Source organism: Lynx rufus, unplaced genomic scaffold (genome assembly GCF_022079265.1).
Source record: "Lynx rufus isolate CCGP_SWC_20201006 ecotype Redwood Valley unplaced genomic scaffold, mLynRuf1.p SCAF_27, whole genome shotgun sequence".
Classification (NCBI taxonomy): domain Eukaryota; kingdom Metazoa; phylum Chordata; class Mammalia; order Carnivora; family Felidae; genus Lynx; species Lynx rufus.
In genome coordinates, this window is record NW_025814842.1 from 15,957,802 (window position 1) to 15,977,854 (window position 20,053).

The window sequence follows — 20,053 nt, forward strand, 5'->3', positions numbered from 1 at the left end:
CCTGGGTGGCTCAGTCGGTTAGGCATCTGACTTCAGCTCAGGTCATGATCCCACGGTTTGTGTGTTTGAGCCCTGCATCGGGCTCTTTGCTGACAGCTCAGAGCCTGGAGCCTGCTTCAGATTCTGTGTCTCCCTCCCTCTATCTCTCTCAAAAATAAATAAACATTAAAAAAATTATGAATAAATAAATAAATAAATAAATAATTCATGTTTCTTCCATTTTGAAAAGCCTTCCCTAAACTCAGTGTGTTCCCCTGTTGCTATCCCCCTCTTTCCTCCACTTCACAGCCAGATTTCTTCATTGACTTGTCTGTGCTTGCTGTCTCTGATTTCTCACTTCCCATTCCCCCTGCAACCCACTCCGTCAATTCTTGCCAGTGACTTTCACAGGCCTCACTCCACCAGACCTTTTCTAGAATTTACTTTTCTTGTGCAGTCAGAAATAGTCAATGCCGTTGACCCCTCCTGCCTTCCCAATACATTTCTTTCTTTTGGTTTCCACTATACTTCTTTTACTCTCTCCTATCTCCAGCCCTTCTTGTTTTTCTCTGAGTTTGGTAATGTACATTCTACTACATGAAAGGGAATTATTTATTCATTATTTAAATCATGACTGTCTATATTTTTAATTGGTTTTTAACGAATTATTATTATTTATTTTGATGGTCAAATTGTCCCAGATTTGGCAAGTGTGAGTTCCTTCTGTGTCTTTCGACATGTTCCCATCATGACTTGAACATTTTCTTCGCAATAAAACTTTCCAGGTCCATCTTATACATTCTCTGCCCAAACCTTGCCTGAAACCAGACATTTCTCAAGGATCTCTGGTTTACTTTTAGTGGGGAGTAGTATTTGGAAGCTAGGATTGGGGCACTAGGCATGCTCATTGCTCGTAGGTGACACCGGTCCCAGGACCTCTCAGGATGGCACGGGGAATAACTGTATGTATACCACTGTGCCCCAACACACATTTTTGTAACCTACACTTAGATCTCTCTCTACATCATAAAGCATGAATTTGCGCCAATAGTTCCAATTCCAAGCCAACACCACAGGGCTCATTCTAGTTCCCCCTTTCCATATCTGTATCTATCTTCAACAGTGAGAAACCTGGCTCCCAGTGTCCCTAATATATACATGTCTCTATGAGGTGAATCCCTTCATGGAGCTAGTCACTTGACCCCACTGGGCTGCCCCTGTCACCCCACACTCATGCTGTCCTCATACAGGCCACCATTACCACCTTATTTGGGCTTGTCAAGCCTAAACTGAATTAGAATGCAGGAAAGGAAAGGTAGAAGGGGAAGGAAGCAAGGAAGGGGAAAAGAAAGAAGCCAATAAAGGAGTAAAGGAAAGAAAGGGAAGAAGAAGGAAGGAAGGGAAAGTATGCTGGCCTCTCCGGTTGCCAGAGGCCTACCCTGACTTTCCAGCCCCTCCAATGTTTGTGCTCCTTACCCTATGATCTCTTATATTTTCTCTCCCTGAGTGAAATCATCCTTTCACTAGGCTTTCATCTATTTGATGCTCACAGCAAAATTGTGCATCTCCATTCTATACTTCTCTTCTGAGACTCTAACTTAATGTATTTATCCATTAGAATTGACTCTAGGATGGATGGCCACAAGCATCTCAAATTTAACACGTCCAAAAAGCATCTTATTACAGCTCCCCCAAAACATGACCTATTTCTGCACTTTTGTCTCATTAAAAAACACAAACAGAAGCACCTGATGCCCAAACACAGACCCAAGCATTACCCTTAGCTCCGTTCACCAACCCTCATGATTCCGTTTTCTTAGACATACATCCACTCATTCTCTCCATCTCCACTGCCCCCTCCCCTTTTTGGGGTCTCCATCACTCCCATCCAGAGTCATCTGTTCCTATTAGTGCCTCCTCTGCACAGCTGCCTGAATAATGGCTCTACTCCATGAATCTGATCATGTCACTCCCTCATTTAAATAACATTCCCCTTGCCTTCTGCATGAAGTCCAAACTCCTTAACAGTCCTTGCTCTGTCCTACCTTGTAAAGTAGCATCACTGACTTCCCCTCTCTATTTTGTCTATTGTTGACAGAATCTCTTCTCTACCACCCAGATGACCTGTAATCTCTCTTCAAGGAACCTCTGGAGTATTTTATCCTCTCTGCTTGGAACACTCTTCTTAAACCACCTACCCTCAACTGGGCTAGCTTCTGCTCATCTGACTCTTGTCAGCTTTGACATCACCTTCTCCTGAAAGTCATAGTCACTGTGGTAGACAGAATAACGTTACCCCAAAAGAGATATCTACATCCTAATCCTATGTTACATAACACATAAGGAGGCATTAAGGGTACAGATGAAATTAAGGGTGCTAATCAGCTAGCTCAAACTTACATGAGCATGGTCTCATGCTCATCCTTGAACCAATCATTGTGGCCACAGGGATAGGATGAGTTCATTGAAAAATGCTCACTGCAGAAGGACTCAAGAGGAGTGGAGGCCTTTCAAGATAGGCCATGTGAGTAAGATAGGTCAGAGAGATATCTGATCAGGGTCCCAGGGAAAGGTCTCTGAAAAGGCCAAAGAAGCACAAAGGCTAGAAGGTAGGCTGATGCTCATCTGTGGCTTTTTTCAGCCACAGTCAGGTTGCCCAAGGAAGGCATGTGGGTGATGTGATCCACAGTTGGGCCCCACAGTTGAGCTGGGGCTCAGGAGGACCAAAGAAGAGAGAAGTGGGGTCTCAGAGAGGAGGTGAGGTTTAGTTAGGAAAGGGAGTGAAACCAGGAGGGGACTAATGGTCCAGGCACTAAAGATGTCAAGGAGGTTGAAGAGCGAGTGGGTTGAAGGAGTCAGGGAAGAAGGAATAGGCAGAAAATAAGATATTAGAGTTCAAGGCTAGAGTGAAGAGAAGGTCCACTCAAAGGTATGACTCTAGGAATGACCATGGAAATAGGTGGTATAGGTGGAAGCTGTTGAGATCATAGCTGTCATCATGATGTAATAAATACCTACTAGGAATTTTTTATTTGCTTATGCCCATTTTGAAACAGGATTTAAGATGGTTCACAAAGATACACACAACATGTCAACAGGCTAAGGCTGGGTGAGATGATGTGAAAAGGAGAAAATAAAGGTAGGCAAATAACAAGGAGACTAGGAGTAAAGCTAGTACATGAAATCCATGCCATGAATTCCTAGACACTTGATATTCAGGGCCACAGTTTTGACTCAAAGCTTTCCATTAGCCACTGTAAATAAGGGAACAAAATAAGCAGTTTCCTGAATGTCCTAAAGATAAAAATAAACTGGGGTGCCTGGGTGGCTCAGCCAGTTCAGTATCCAACTTTGGCTCAGGTCATCCTTTCCCCTCTCATGGCTCATGAGTTCAAGCAACGCTACAGGTTCTGTGCTGACAGTTCAGAGCCTGGAGCCTGCTTTGGATTCTGTGACTCCATCTCTCTCTCTCTGCCTCTCTGTCTCTAAAAAATAAACATTAAAAAAAAGATCAAAAAAAAGATAAAAACAAACCAGTGAGCAATAAGAAATATAACCAGTGCTGGTACTGACTTCAGAAAAGGTTTCCTGTGTAGGTCTCAGAAGAGAAAGCCCTCATGACATCACAAGAGGCTTGGGATTCCAACAGAACTTACTCCATCACAACCTGGTTCTAGCACTGAAACAACTTCATTAAGCTCTGCAAGCCCCAGTTTTGTTATCTCTTGAGTGTAATAATCCTCACTTTCCTTGGGTTGCTGTAAGGATAAAATAAGTGACCATGTAAAGCACATTTTATGTGAACAATTTCGAGTAGTTATTGTGTGTCCCCAAATCAACAAACTCTTCAGTTCTTAAGTCTGTGTCTTACAGCCAGAAGCTTACAAGTCATTTACACTAGCCCTTATTGCTATTTTGAAAAATAGCAACCTTAATGAAATATAAGCACAATGGTCCAAAATCTCTGGGATGCAGCAAAAGAGGGTCTAAGAGGGATGTTTATAGCAATACAGGTCTACCTTAAAGCAAGAAAAATCTCAAACAACCTAATCTTGGGTCTAAAGGAGCTAGAAAGAGAACAACAAACAAAACCTAAAACAAACAGAAGGAAGGAAATAATAAATATTAGAGCAGAAATAAGTGATATATAAACTAAAAAAAATAATATGGCATAAATATGTTAAATTGCTATATACCAATAATGAAGCAGCAGAAAGAGAGGTCACCCAAAATAGTAAGATACCTAGGAATAACCCTAATGAAAGAGGTGAAAAGACTTGTCCTCTGAAAACTATAAAACACTGATGAAAGAAATTGAAAATGACACAAAGAAAGGGAAAGACATTCCATGCTCGTGGATTGGAAGAATATTGTTAAAATGTCTATACTACCCAAAGCAATCTACACATTTAATGCAATCTCTATCAAAATGCCAACAGCATTTTTCATAGAACTAGAACAAACAATCCTAAAACCTGTATGGAACCACAAAAGACCCTAAATAGCCAAAACAACCTTGGGAAAAAAACAAACAAACAAACAAAGCTGGAGGCATCACAATTTCAGACCTCAAGTTATATTACCAAGCTGTTGTAATCAAAACAGTATAATACTGGCACAAAAACTGACACATAGGTCAATAGAACAGAACAGAAAATACAAATATATCCCCACAATTATATGGCCAATTAATCTTCAACAAAGCAGGAAAGAATATCCAATGGAAAAAGATAGTTTCCTCAACAAATGATGTTGGGGAAACTGGATGACAACATGCAAAAGAATGAAACTGGACCACTTTCTTACACCATACACAAAAATAAATTCAAAATGGATTAAAGACCTAAATGTGAGACAGAAAAACATTAAAATTCTAGAGGAGAACACAGGCAGTACCCTCTTAGACATTGGCCATAGCAACATTTTTCTAGATATGTCTCCTGAGGCAAGGGAAATAAAAGCAAAAGTAAACTATTGGAACTTCATCAAAATAAAAAGCTTCTGCACAGTGAAGAAACAATCAACAAAACTACAAGGCAACCTACAGAATGGGAGAAAATGTTTGCAAATGACATATCTGATAAAGGGTTAGCATCCAAAATATATAAAGAACTTACACACCTCAACACCCAAAAAATGAACAATCCAAATAAAAAATGGGCAAAAGATGAAAAGACATGAAAAGAAACAGACATTTCTCTAATGAAAACATACAGATGGCCAACAGACACAAGAAAAGATGTTGAACATCACTCATCATCAGGGAAATGAAAATCAAACCTACAATGAAATATCACCTCACACCTGTTAGAATGGCTAAAATAAAAAATCAAGAAACAATAGGTGTTGGTGAGGACGTGGAGAAAGGGGAACCCTCTTGCACTGTTGGTGGCAATGCAAACTGGTGCAGCCACTCTGGCGAACAGTATGGAGTTTCCTCAGAAAGTTAAAAATAGAACTACCCTATGATTCAGGAACTGCACTAAGTATTTACCCAAAGAATACAAGAATACTAATTTGAAGGAATATATGCACCCCTATGTTTATAGCAGCATTATCTACAACAGCCAAATTATGGAAACAGCCCAAATGTCCATCAACTAATGAATGGATAAAGAAGAAATGGTGTATATGCAATGGAATAGTACTCAGCCATACAAAAGAATGAAATCTTGCCATTCTCAACAGCATGGATGGAGCTACAGAGTATTATGCTAAGCGAAATCAGTCAGAGAAAGTCAAATACCATGGATTTCATTCATATGTGGAATTTAAGAAACAAAACAAACAAGCAAAGGGGAAAAAAGAAGAGAGAGACAAAGCAAGAAACAGATTCTTAATTATACAGAACAAACTGATGGTTGCCAGAGGGAAGGAGACTGGGGGGATGGGTTAAGTAAGACTTGAGGGTTAAGAAGCTCACTTGTGATGAGCACAGGGTAACATATGGAAGTACTGAATTACTATATTGTACACCTGCAACTAATATAACACTGTATGGAATTAAAATAAAACTAACTGGAATTAAAATAAAATCTTAGAAAAATATCAGGCTTTGTTCATTTTGGGCTTTGAAAGAAAATGTCTAGCTACATTGGACAGACTTCCCTGGACCAGAGTGTGCACCTATGGTGGGTCTTCTATATTGGATGGTAAGTCATCTCCTATCTAATTGAGTCTTCCAATCATGGGTCTTCCTTTGGAAGGTGACTAATGGATTAAATCAAAACCCAGAGATGGCTGATGAGGGAAATCAGAGAGGGAGAGAGAGAGAGAGAGAGAGAGAGAGGTAAAGACCCCCAGAATAACAGAGTAGCTGACAGGCTATTAGAATTCCTTACAAGAAGTCTCCCAGTTTTCAGGTTGCCCAGCTCTTCCTTGTAAACTGAAAAAGCCATACGAAATCAGTCAGTCAAAAAGAAGGCATGGCCTTTCCCATTGCCAAGCCACTCTCCATGTAGGGGTGGGGAGAACACAAGGATACATCAGGAGCCAGGCTCTATGCAAACAACTATGCACATACTGTAAGGGCGGTGTTATTACTCCCATTTCACAGATGAGGAAACCAGGATTCAGAAAGAATAAACAGAAGTGGCAGAATCCAGATGTATGCAGTTAACACCTTGAGTTATAAATACAGTATCTGTTTTTATATCATTCTCCTCCACCACTCTGTGAGCTAGTTGATGTGAAGACCAGTCCTACTTAACTTTGTGTTTCCAGCTCCTGACACAAAGCCTAGCACACAGTAGGCTTCTACTAAAGTCTGCATCTATTAGTCAGTAACTAATAACCCCATCACTAACTGACTAACTGACATTAGCTAATTATCATATATCCCAAACAGATATGTAATCAAACCGAATACATACATCCAATTTCTAATAACCCATGGGAATTTTCCCTTGGCCCTGCTGCAACTTCTAATGAATCCTGGGATCCCATGGAGCAGTCTAGAGACTCTCAGTAGAAGAAAATGCATTACCAAGAATGTCAGTCCACTGTGCTAGGACTTCCAACTTCATTTCAATGCATTGTATGCCTAAATTATTCAGGTCATGGAATAGTTAAGCAGATTTCTTTTTACCTAAAATTATCCCTCCTTCCACTCCCCACACACCACAGAGCCCATCAAAATTGTTGTATACAATTTGATTCTTTAGGGATTGTCCCCAGTGAGAAGTATGATTTTTTTAGGTCCCAAGAAGCAAAATGTTTCATGGCCATCTGATAGGTTGTGTTTTGTGCCTTGCTGGAAACCAATTGCCCAGCTGTTCCTTAGTGTTGGCTCATTGCTCCTCTATATCAGAGCTGATAGCTCTATTCCTTCACCATGGCCAAGAATTCCCAGAGTGCACCATTTTGTGTACTATAAATCATTAATATTTTAAACTAAATGCCTGTTGCTATAAAGGTCCAGTAAGTACGTTTATAATTTTTCTGGTTTTGTGACTTTTAAAGAAACCCAAAACCACAAATAAAAACTACTTTATTTTGTTTTGCTTTATGATCAGCTACTCTTAAAAGTAGAGATTGATGCCTCTGCATTAATTTATTACTTTGTGACTTATTAGAAAGTATTATCCCGTATATTGGTTTATTTGGCCCTTGGAACAACCTGGGAAGTATTATTATCTCCATTTTACAAGTGAGAAGTCAGAGGTTGAAAGAGGTTTTATAATTTGCCCAAGGTCACACAGCTAATAACTGGCAAAGCCAGGACTAAATCTAGGTCTTTGAATAGCAAATAGCATTCTCTTTGCATTGGAAAGAACCTTAGTGATATTTAATTCTGAGCCCAAATGAGAAACTGTAGCTCAGAGAGGCTGAATGACCTTCTGGAGCTCATCTGTCTGGCAGATTTGCTCACAGCAGATGAGGAGCATTCAGTCTCCGCTCTTCACGTGCTACCTTAAGGATCCACCATGTTCAAAATCACACATATACCTCAAGGTATAGAAGCAATTTTATTATTAATCATTTAGTAATTAGGCTGAGTAAACTGAAAAATACTGGTCACATTCCTTTTTCACAAACCTCCAAGAGACTCTCCAAATAGCTGTGCTAAAATACTGTACTGAAGAATGCTTAAAAACAGGCTGAGAACATTTTTAGATGGTGCTGTGATATTCTTATGGTGCTCAAATAGTATGTATTTTTCTGTATTTGGCCAGTGAAATTGATGCTATAGGGATTCTGTGACTGCTATGCCTGGTGCCAAAGTAGATATGCCCTACGAGAGCAAAATCCATGGACATTCAGAAAAGGAGGGACCGAAAGAAACTTCTCTGATAGAAGTACAGTGAGTATTATTTTGGTGTATGCTATGGAAATTCAAGAAACATCATATTACTCCATTTGTCCTAAATGTTCACTAAAGCACTTACTTTGTGCCAAGCACTGACCTAAGAACTTTAAATGTATCAGATAAATCCTATTTGCCCCTGTTGCTCCCTCTCTTGAGTCATACAACAATGTTGGATTATTTGGCAGGGGTTTGGGCAGTGTGGCTCCCCAGCCACTAAACTCTTTAGCTTCCACAACACCCATGCCCACTGCCAGCTCTCTGGGCAGGCTGGACTCTCTCTGGAATCACGTGGCAGTAAAGCACAGGTCCCAGACTTAGGCCCCAACCCTAGAGGCCATCCCCAATACTCCAAATCTTGAGTTTACCATTCCACTTCCTGCACCCTCAATGCAGTCTCTTGAACTGATTTGTACTCCCCCAGACAAAAGCCTTATGGCTCCTGGGTAAGGGCTCCTGGAGCTATAAATTTTATTCTCCACTTGGGTTGTCAAATTGAGCAAACATAAATATAGAATGTGCAGCTAAATTTGTATGTCAGATAAACAACAAATAATTGGGGGGGTGTACTTAGACTAAAGAATTATTACTAGTTTATCTGAAATACAAATTTAACTGAGCATCCCATATGTTATCTGGCAACCCTACCTGCACTCTCTCTTTCCCCAGCTTTGCAACATAAAAGCCATCAGGAACTCTCTAAGGATGGGGAGCCCAAACTCAGAACACAGAGGCTACTTGGATAGAGAAGCAAAGAATGTAAAAATATCTCACCTTTGTTTGAGTCTCCTATGGCAGTGAGACTAAAGCACAAATGAGTAGCTCAAGGATTACCCTGCGACTGAAGCAAGGTGATAGTTAACAGCAAGATTTTTAGAATACTGCCTCTGTGACAAGGCAAATTTGGGATTCAAACCTAGAGTAGATTCTTGGCATTCACAGGGTCCAGTCCTGAGGCCTTCACACGCACCCCCACCCCCAGGTTCATGAATATCATGTTAGTGTAGTTCAGTTGAAAATTTTAAGTCATCCTTCAGGCTCTTAATGATCCCTATATATTCAGGATTCGAAAGTCAATTATAAAATAGTCTTCTGGCTAAAGAATGATGAGATGCCTCTTAGCTTTTCCTAGATTTCAGTCACCAGATCTACCACTGACTTTCATTTCAGGCCATTTTTCATTAAGAAATACGTTCTGATATCGTACGGCTCGTACATGAGTCTGGGTCTGGCCACAGCCAGCGAGTCCAGGGCTGAGGCAGGAGCCGAGACCTCTCAGGCTGTGCAGACAAACGGAATTCAACCAGTAAGCAAAATGGGAACTCAGCTTATAGGAATTACAACCAACACCTCAGGAGGCAATAACGGATGACTTGGACATTGTGGTTTCACTTCCAAGTCTACACAAAGAACTAATGTGCCCAATTTGTTTGGATATGTTGAAGAACACCATGAAGAGCAAAGGAGTGTTTACATAGGTTTTGTGCAGACTGCATTACCACAGCCCACGGAAGTGGCAATAAAGAACGTCCTACCTGTAGGAAAAGGCTAGTTTCTAAAAAATCACTAAGACCAGACTCAAACTTTGATGCACTCATCAGCAAAAGTTATCCAAGTTGTGATGAGTGTGAAGTTCATCAAGAGGGAGTATTAGCCGGGATCAACAAGCAATAATCAGCAGGCACTCAGTCACAACACTGAGGAAGGACGGAAGATACAGGCCAGGAACAGACTACAGAGAGGCAAGAAACAACAGATTGAAGATAGTAGTGGAGCAGAAGACACTGGTGACAGTTCTCACTGTAGCAATGCTTCTGCACACAGTAATCAGGAAGCAGGACCTAGTACCAAACAGACCAAAACATCTGATGATTCCCAGCTTGAGCTTGATAAGAGCAGTGCAACAGTGGCAATTGATCCAGTAATGGATGGTGCCAGTGAAACTGAGTAAGTATTCAGGACTCCCCCCACACTAATGGAGAACGATAATAGTGCACAGAGAAGATACCTAAAAACTTCAGGTGATGCCACTGTTGATCACTTAATCCAAGTCTCTGGCTGAGAGGTTAGATTTGGAAGAACTTCAAAACAAAGGAGAATCAAAGCAGGTGACCCTTGATACAGCCAGTGAGAAGCAGTAGACCATTTACATAGCAACAGCCAGCGGGCAGTTCACTGTATCAAATGGCTCTTTTTCTTTGGAATTGGTCAATGAATAATACTGGAAAGAGAACAAACACATGGGACTTTATTATGCACCCACAAAGGAGCTTTTACAAGTTGTATGTTTTCACAAACTGTGATTTCATCTGGAACACCCTTCTGACCCAGAAATTTTTCATAGTTCTGTATTCTTTTCTTTTTTAAAATATTTTAAGTAATCTCTACACCCAACGTGGGGCTTGAACTCACAACCCTGAGATCAAGAGTAACATGCTCTATTGACTGAGCCAGCCAGGTGCCCCCACAGTTCTGTGCCTTAAGTGATGATTCAGTTGGCTATCCTTTTCCCTCCCCTCAAGATTTTTCTTAGGCTTACAGAATGTTAAGTAATATGTATTTTGACTTTTTTCCCTAGAGTCTTATATATTTATAGTTTCCTATATAAGCTGTAGTGTCTTCATGAAGACCAAGGCTCAAATTCACTGTGCCTAGGGGTGCCTGGGTGGCTGTCGGTTGAGCGTTCAACTTCCGCTCAGGTCATGATCTCACAGTGGCTTGTGAGTTTGAGCCCGGCGTCGGGCTCTGTGCTGACAGCTCAGAACCTGGAACCTGCTTCATATTCTGGGTCTCCCTCTCTCTCTCTGCCCCTCTCCTGCTCATGCTGTCTCTCTCTGTCTCTCAAATATAATCATTAAATTTTTTTAATTCACTGTGCCTAAAAAAACAATTTTCATAAGATTATTATTTTCATGGTATTTTCTTTCATAATATCTCATTTTTTAAAAAGGTTCTTTATGAACTTAGTGTCCATTTGCCATGCAGTGTTATTTTTTTCCATTTTTTCTTTCTAATTTTGGAATTTCTGATCTTGGGGAAGAGAAACAAACAAAACGTCAAGTTCTATGACAACTTGGCTCATTTACAGATTTCACGGAAGAAAGGAAAATTAAATTGGTCTTATATAGTCTTCAAGTGTAGATTTAAAGAGGACTTTTTTTGTATTAGCTTTTTTGTTACTTCAGTCCCTTTATTATATGTATTTGATGCTTTTTCCTATTAAAATACCAGAGATATGGAGATATTTTGCACTTCATCCCTTTTTTTTTTAATGTTTATTATTTGAGAGAGAGAGAGAGAGAGACAGCAAGCAGGGGAGAGGCAGAGAGAGAGGGAGACTCTAGGCTCTAGACTCTAGGCTCTAGACCCTAGGCTCTAGGCTCCAAGCTGCCAGCAGAGCCTGACGCAGGGCTCGAACCCACAGACCATGAGATCATGACCTGAGCCGAAGTTGGCTGCCCAACTGACTGAGCCACCCAGGTGCCCTGCACTTTATTCTTTAATGAGAAGATATGTTCAAAGTTTCCCTTATTCTTTTCTTATTGGTAACCATGTAAGTTTCAAGAATAATGTGGCACATGGAACTAACAATTGGAAAAAAAAAATAGTTTGTTTCTGTTTGAAAAGCGTATTCAGCATTTTGGGTGGTCCTGTCTGTTTATAAATTTGGTGCTGTGCTAATCACACTCCAGAGAAGCAAGTTAATGGGGCTTGAGATTTGCCCTAGTGAAAGATAATTCTGTGGAAGAATGTCAGCAAGTTGGGTAAAGTCATTCTCCTTTTCTTAATTTAGTTTTATATTGAAGCACAGTGTTGGGCATTTGGCTTTATGAAGACAGATCAGAAATAAGATTGCCTGTGTGTTATTTTTTCATCATTGTCCTGATTCCAGGTATGTTTCCAAGTTTATATTATCACAGTATTTATGAAGACTTGTTTGCATTGAGAAATTAACCCCAAAGGGTTTTTTTGTTTTGTTTTGTTTTTGTTTTTTTGCCAGAAGTGAGTAGTCCTCCAGTATCATTGTATTTAAATAACATATTTAGTCATTGTAAATATTTGTCATTTTTGACAGATTGGGGCCAGCTTCATGTTTTAAGTCTTCAGCCCAATATGAAAACTTACTGGCTCATTAATTTTTTTAACATATTATTGAAAATATTTAAAATCTGTTTTTACAGTTTTATTGGTAACCTGTGCCATGAAACTTGGTGACCACCGAAAATCAAGGGGAATTTTTGTATTCAATTCCTTTTCTGGTGTAATGTTAAATTATATGGATTATTATTTTTTAATTTTTTTAATACTTATTTACTTTTTTGAGAGAGAGCCTGAGGTGGGGAGGGGCAGAGAGAGAGGGAGACAGGGAGACACAGAATCCCAAGCAGGCTCCAGGCCCTGAGACTGTCCACACAGATCCCGACACGGAGCTTAAACTCACAACCCATGAGATCATGACCTGAGCTGAAGTTGACGCTTAACTGACTGAGCCACCCAGGCGCCCCTTAAGTTGTACAGATTATTAATGCATGTCCACTGAATATAATCCAGTTTTGTGATAGAGCTGCTTAGATTTTATTGGTGACATTAGATTAGTGGATGCATTAAATAACTAAATTCCCATTGTGATCAACTGAGAAAAAAAAAAAAGAAATACCACTTGACACCACTAGGATTACTATGACAAAAAAGACAATGACAAATGTTGGTGAAGAAGTGGAGGAATTGGAACCCTGATACATTGCTGGTGGGGATATAGAATGGTGCAACCATTCTGGAAAACAGTCTGACATTTTTTTCCTAAGGTTAAATATACGGTCGCCACATGATGCAACAGTTTCATTCCTAGGTTATATCCAAGAGAAATAAAAACATATGTCCACACAAAAATTTGCACATGAATGTTCATAGCAGCGTTTTGCATAGTAGACCAAAGGTGGAAATAAATCAAATGTCCATCAATGATAAGTGAATAAACAAAATGTGGTCTATCCATACAAAGGACTATTATTCAGCCATAAAAGAAAAGAAATACTGGTATATGGCACAACATGGATGAACCCTGAAAATGCTATGCCTAGTGAAGGAAGCCGATCACAAAAGACCACATATTGTACAATTTCATTCATTTGAAATGTCCAGATTAGGCAGATCTATAGAGACAGAAAGTAAGTTAGTTAGAAAGTAAGTTAGCCTAAAGCACAGCACAGAGGAATGGGAAAAATAGGAGGAAAGGGACGGCAGGTTTCTTCATAGGGTAAGATGGTAGGTAAAAATTGATTGTGGCAAAGGATGTACAACTCTGGATATTCTAAAAACCACTGAATTGGACACTTTAAATAAGTGAATTGCATGGCATGTGAATTATAGCTCAGTAAAGCTGTTGTTAAAAAGCAGAGCAAATTTTTATTGTTTGTGACCCAGTTTTAAGAAGAGTAGAGAAAAACAAAAGAGCACTGAGATGTAATGCTGGGTGGCTAGTTAGCTAAGTCACTAGCTAAGTGGCTTCTGAAACTTCACTAGTAAAATTACAACTCTGGAAGGCAGTCATTGCAGAGTCAAATTATGAATGCTAAATCCATTACAAATGCCGGTAGTCTACTTTCCTTCTGTGCCTTCTCGTGAAAACAATTCAAAGCGCCTAAATAGCTAGTAGTGTGAAACAATAGCAGCTGTTTATTAAAGGCTATTTTTTAAATGACATCTTCTTCAATAATGATACCTAGAATGTTCCATGCTAAAGAAGCTGTAATTTCACATTTGCTCAAGACTTGATTTGATTTAGCCCGTATGACACAAACCTTGGATAAAGCATGCAAACAACTTAATTTCATTTCCTCATTAACCAGAACTGATGAGGGAAAAATTAATGAGAGAACCAATGAGATGTTATAAGCTGTTCAAAGAATCCCCCGTACCGTATATATATAAGATTATCAAGAATGATGAGATATAATTGGTTAAATCAACTACGTGGGAGTCTCCGAAGTCTTAGCCTCACAAATCCGACTGAGTGGCTGTGGTGTTGCAAGGGCTGCTTAGCTGAAAAGGGACTGGTCTGACTTGAGATTTCTTTAATCTAGCTTCCTGTAGTTGGTAGGTTGGGAAAGACAGTATTATTTTCAAAAATCATTTAAGAATTTCACAAGACTAAAACTCAACCTTGACCTCATCTTACTTCACACTCCACATCCAGTCTGTTAGGAAGGAAATCCTGTTGATCTTAAAAAATTATCCAGGATCTGACCACTTCTCTGACCTTGGTCAGAACCACTATCATGTCCCACCCAGATATTGCTATGGTCTCCCTGCTTCTACCCAAATCTTCCTGCAGTCTCTTTTCAACTCGGCAGTCAGAGGATCCTTTTAAATCAGGAGACAGATTGTGTCACTTCTCTGCTCAGAACCCTCTTGGGATTTCCAACTGAAAGTAAAAGCCAAAGTCCTGGCATTGACCTCCAAGGGCTCACATGATCTGCACTGATCCCTGCTCATCAACCCTCTAGACTTCTTCCCTACTTCTCCCTCACTCTCTCTGCTCCATTGGCCACCTTCCTGAGCCTCAGACACACCTGACAGCTCTTAGGGCCTTTACTTTGTTCCTTCTGCCTGAAATGTTCTTCCCTCAGTTAGTCCGCTGGCTGGCTCCTTCACCTCCTGCAAGCCATTGCTTCATGTTCACTTTATTAAGCTTAACGCATTCTATTTTCTATTACTTTCTGTGCTCATTCCCACTATTAATTTCCAATTGCTGCTGTAACAAATTACCATTAAAAAGTTGCTTAAAAAAACACAAATTGATTATCTTACAGATCCGGGAGGTAAAAAATCCAAATTAAGTCTTTATAGGACTAAAATCAAGGTGTCAGCAGGGCTGCATTCCTTCTGGAGTCTCCAAAGAGAATCTATTTCCTTGCTTTTCCCAGCTTCCCGAAGCCTCCTGCATTCCTGGACTCATGGCCTTTCCATCTTCAAAGTCAGCACCATGGCATTTTCAAATCTCCCTCACCCCGCTTCCATTGCCACATCTCCTTCTCCAACTCTGGCTCTCCTACCCTCCCTCTTTCCCTTAAAAGGACCCTTGATTACATTGGGTTGACCCAGATAGTCCAGGATAAATTCCTCATATAAAATCCTTCATCATATCTACAAAGTGCCTTTTGCTATTTAAGGTAATATATACACAGGTCTCAGACATTAGGACATGGGCATCTTTGGGAAGCCATGACTTTGTCTAGCATTAATGATTCTCTTACCTTACCCTAGTTTTTCTTTTTTTCCAAAATACTTATCAACTTTAACATGCTTTACCTATCTAGTAGATTTATTGTTGGTCATCCCTCTACCATAATGTGAGCTCCATGAAGATATGAATCTTTGTGTCTTTTTTTTTTTTTTTTTTACCTGATATACCTCTAGCAACTAGAATAGTCCCTGGCATATAGTAGATGTTCAATGAATATTTGTTGATTGAAAGAAAAGGAAGTACTCATCTAGATAAATCAAGAAGAGAAAATATCTTTGTTTATCTTTCCAAACATGTCAAACAGGAGAGGAAACAGAAGGAGTCTGTTCCACAGCAGCCAGCTTTCTGAACCGATTTGTAAACATGGAAACCTAGCGGTTCTCCAACTTCTCTGTGTACAAACATAACCTGAGAGACTTATTTACAAATTCAGGTTCTCTAGCCCCATCCTTCCCAAGTCCAGATTTAGATTTGTTAAGTCTTGAGTGGGGCTCAAGCCAACCCCACTGGGCTGAGGGCTATAATCCATGTTGGGCAAACATTGCTGGTGCCTCCTTGATAAACCTTCCAAAGCAGAGGTTCTCAACCTTTGCCTGCACAATGGAACTTCCTAAGGAGATTCATAAACTATCAATGCCTATACCCTATCCCCAGCAATTCTGTTACTTGGTCTGGGGTGCAGCACGGGCACTGGGATTTTTAAAGCTCCTGCTTATTTCTAATGTGCATCCGTGGTTGAGAACCACTGTTTTGTAATAATCAGACTCACTCATATTTTACATGGCTGCCCATGATAAAGACTATATTTCCAAGTCTTTCTTGCAGTTAGATGAGGCCAAATGAGATTTGGACACACCAGGCAACCTTCCTCAAAAGATGGCACATACCCCTCCCTCCTCCTTTTTCTTTTCCCTCCCTCCTGCTACTTAAGATGCAGATGTTGCCCTCTTGAACAAGACCACATGAGTGGAGCCACTGGATGGAAGGAGCTTAGGCAACAAAAGCAAAAACAAATGGGACTACGTCAAACTTAATAACTTCTGTGCACCAAAGGAAACAATGAACAGAGTGAAAAGGCAACCTACAGAATGGGAGAAAATATTTGCAAATCATGTATCTGGTAAAAGAATAATGTCCAGAATGTATAAGGACCTTCTAAAACTCAACAATAGAAACAAAATAACCTGATTATTAAAAGGGCCAAAGGACTTGAATAGAATTTCTCTATTCTCTATTTCTCATTTGAAGAAATACAGATGGCCAACAAGCATATGAAAATTCATCATAAAAGAATTGCAGATCAGAACTACCATGAGATATCACTTCATACACATTAGGATGAAAATAATAGAAAATAACAAGTATTGGCAAGAATACAGGGAAGTTGGAGCCCTTGTGCACTAGTGAGAAAATGATGCAGCCATCATGAAAAGCTGTATGGAGATTCCTCCAAAAAATTTGAAAAAGAATAACTAGGGCCACTTGGGTGACTCAGTTGGTTAAGCATCCAACTTTGGCTCAGGTCATGACCTTGTGGTCATGAGTTCAAGCCCCATGTCAGACTCTCTGCTGTCTGTACAGAGCCAGCTTTATATCCTCAGTCTCCTTCTCTCTCTGCCCCTCCCCCCTCAAAAATAAATAAATTAAAAAAAATAACCATATGGCCTAGAAACCCCACTTCTGGGTATATATCCCCAATGTCCATCAACAGAAAAATGAGTAAAAAAAAAAAAAAAAAAAAAAAGAGAGCGAGAGAGATACCTACAATGGAAGATTATGCAGCTTAAAAAACAAGGGAATTCCCTGACATGCTACAACCTGGATGAACCCTGAGAGCAATATGCTAAGTGAAATAAGACAGTCACAAAAGCACAAATATTTTATGACTCCATTTATATAAAGTATCTAAAATAGTAAAAATCATAGAAACATTAAATACAAAGATAGCAGCCGGGGAAAGTGGGAGGAGGAATTAGTTTTTAATGGGTATACAGTTTCAGCTTTGCAAAATGAAGTTTTAGATATCAGTATATATTTAACACTAATGAACTGTACACTTAAAAGTGGTTAAGATGATAAATTTAATGTCATGTGTTTTTTTACCACATTTTTAGAAAGCTTTGAATCTGGTTTTCTGAATCATCCGTCACTACTGATGATTTCCTTTATTTTTAGCCTTATTCTCCTGGAATTCAATGTTTTTCTTCCATATGACACAATCTCTTTCATTAACCACCCCTCCCCCCCACCCCAGTGACACACATAGCAGTTCATAGGGAAGCCTAGTCAGCTCACTCTAGACCATCTCAGACTCCCTGGACCCCTGGTTCCTGTATGCTGGGTGAGAGGATGGGTACTGTCTGCAGCCCCCTCGTTTTCCCATGTCCAGCATCTCCTTCAGTGCCCACTTGTGAAGGTGATAGCTTCCTGGATTCCATTCTCCCTATTTTGCTCTACTATTCCCTGACAAAGCTTCAACTGCTTGCTCCCTATCTGCTTCCAAATCCATCTCTGTAGCACCTCACTCATTTCTGGATGCCTTCGAGTCTTGTCCAGATAGATGCCATGCACCTGCAAGGTAACAGCCCACCAGATAGACTCATTGCATGCACCCCAAAACAGATTTATTTTTTCTCATCAAGACTTCTTACTCTTTGCCCATCCATATCAAATCAGTCATCACAAACCTCATTGATTGTACCTTTCAAGGCTCTGTGGGTGCCCTCTTTTCAATTCCACTGTTATCATCTGGGCTCTTGCAACTGAAATTGCTGAATCCAGTGTGCGGCAATTATTAAAATCTTAGTAACTAGTACCTAGCTATTTTTTTCCCTTCCTCTTTCTCTCCCTCTCTTCTTCCTTCATTTTTCTCTTCCCATCCAATCCATTGTCATACTGCCACCAAAGTTATCTTTCTAAAAACCAGATTTGGTTGTTACTCCAAAATCTTTAGTGGATCCCTGTGGTCTCTGAGAAAAAGTCCAATCGTAACATTGTATACAAGTGCTGCCTCCACCTGGCCTGTCTACCTTCTTCGCTGATAAGAGAGGCAGTGCCTGTGCTAATGAACACAGCAGGCTCTAAAGTTGGACCAGACCCCAAATTTGACTCAGTTTTAATATCTATATGAACTTGGGCAAATCACTCATTACCCCTAAGTCTTAATCACCTCATCTGTAAAATGAGGATAACTATGACACCTACCTATGGTTTTGTGAGGATGAATGAAATATTGTGCTTAATGTTATTGTGATTATTATCATTATTCTCTTTCCAAAACGTTCCAGCTGCACTTAACTCACCATACCCTGAACAAAATGTCTTTGCAGGGCTGTTTTTCCTTCCTGATTGGCTCCTTCCACCTCCATTCCATTTCCTCTCTGCCTCCATACCTCTTTCCGACCTTTCAAAATCCACCTTGTCTGTGGAGCTTTTTCTCACTTCCCCATAACTGGATTCTCTCCATCAAGTTTCCCATAGCACTTGATACATGCACTATTATTTGACCAGTTCTGAGTCACTGCCCATCAATAACATCTTGTCTCACTGTGAAGCATAAGACAGAGCTGGCTGAAAATAATAAAAGACATCCTGAGAAAAAAGAGGGAGTAAACAGACAAATATTAGCACTTAATAGTTTTAAATTGTATGCAAAAAGTTACCAAAATCCGAAGGCTGATGGAAAAAACTTGGGGAGGAAAATGTTACCAGGAAATATAATACAAGTTTACTTTTTAATTATGTAAAGAGCTCCTAGCAAATTTGAGGAGCTTACATGCCGACAGGGTTTGGTTCGTAAATGGTGATACATCTGTAAATAAAACATTATGTGACCATGAAAAAGATTAAGGTGAATCAGTAGGTGTCCGCATAGATGTCCATGACATATTAAAGTGTGAAAATATGAAGTGAGATCTACTTTATGTGTCTGTATCTGGAAGAATATGCCCCAAATTGTTAACAGTTATTCTGTAAATAAGAGTATGGACCTAAGGAGTGAAGGAAAACTTTCACATCTTCTTTCAAAAGTAACCACTTACTATTTGTATAATTTTAAAAAATTAAGTAAATAAATAGACCATCAGGGGCCCCTGGGTGGGTCAGTTGGTTAAGCATCCAACTCCTGATTTCGGATCAGGTCATGAGCTCACAGTCATGAGATTGAACCCTGTGTCGGGCTCCACCCTGGGCCTGGTGGATTTTCTTTTAAGAAAATAAGAAATCTTTTAAGATTTTCTCCCTCTCCCTCTGCCCCTCCCGTTTGTGCTCTCTTGCATGCTCACTCTCTCTAAAAAATAAGTGAATAAACCATCAATCTGTCAAAAGATACATCAACTATAAATAAATGGGGGGATATGGACAGATGATCTAGAAAAGAAATAGAGATGATGAATGAATGCAAGGAAAAATATTGAATTTTGGCAAGTAAAAATAAAGTAGTGATGAAGTGTTTATTAAAAATAGTCAAACAAAGAATAACCTACTAAATTATACTTCATGCTGGCAAAGATGCATTGAAATGG

The 20,053-nt window shown here is 39.8% G+C and overlaps 1 pseudogene; it reads left to right on the forward strand.

Annotated features, from left to right (window-relative positions):
- The first annotated feature begins 9,500 nt into the window (after positions 1-9,500).
- LOC124519373 (E3 ubiquitin-protein ligase RING2-like) lies at positions 9,501-10,587 on the forward strand (annotated as a pseudogene).
- The last annotated feature ends 9,466 nt before the right edge of the window (positions 10,588-20,053 follow it).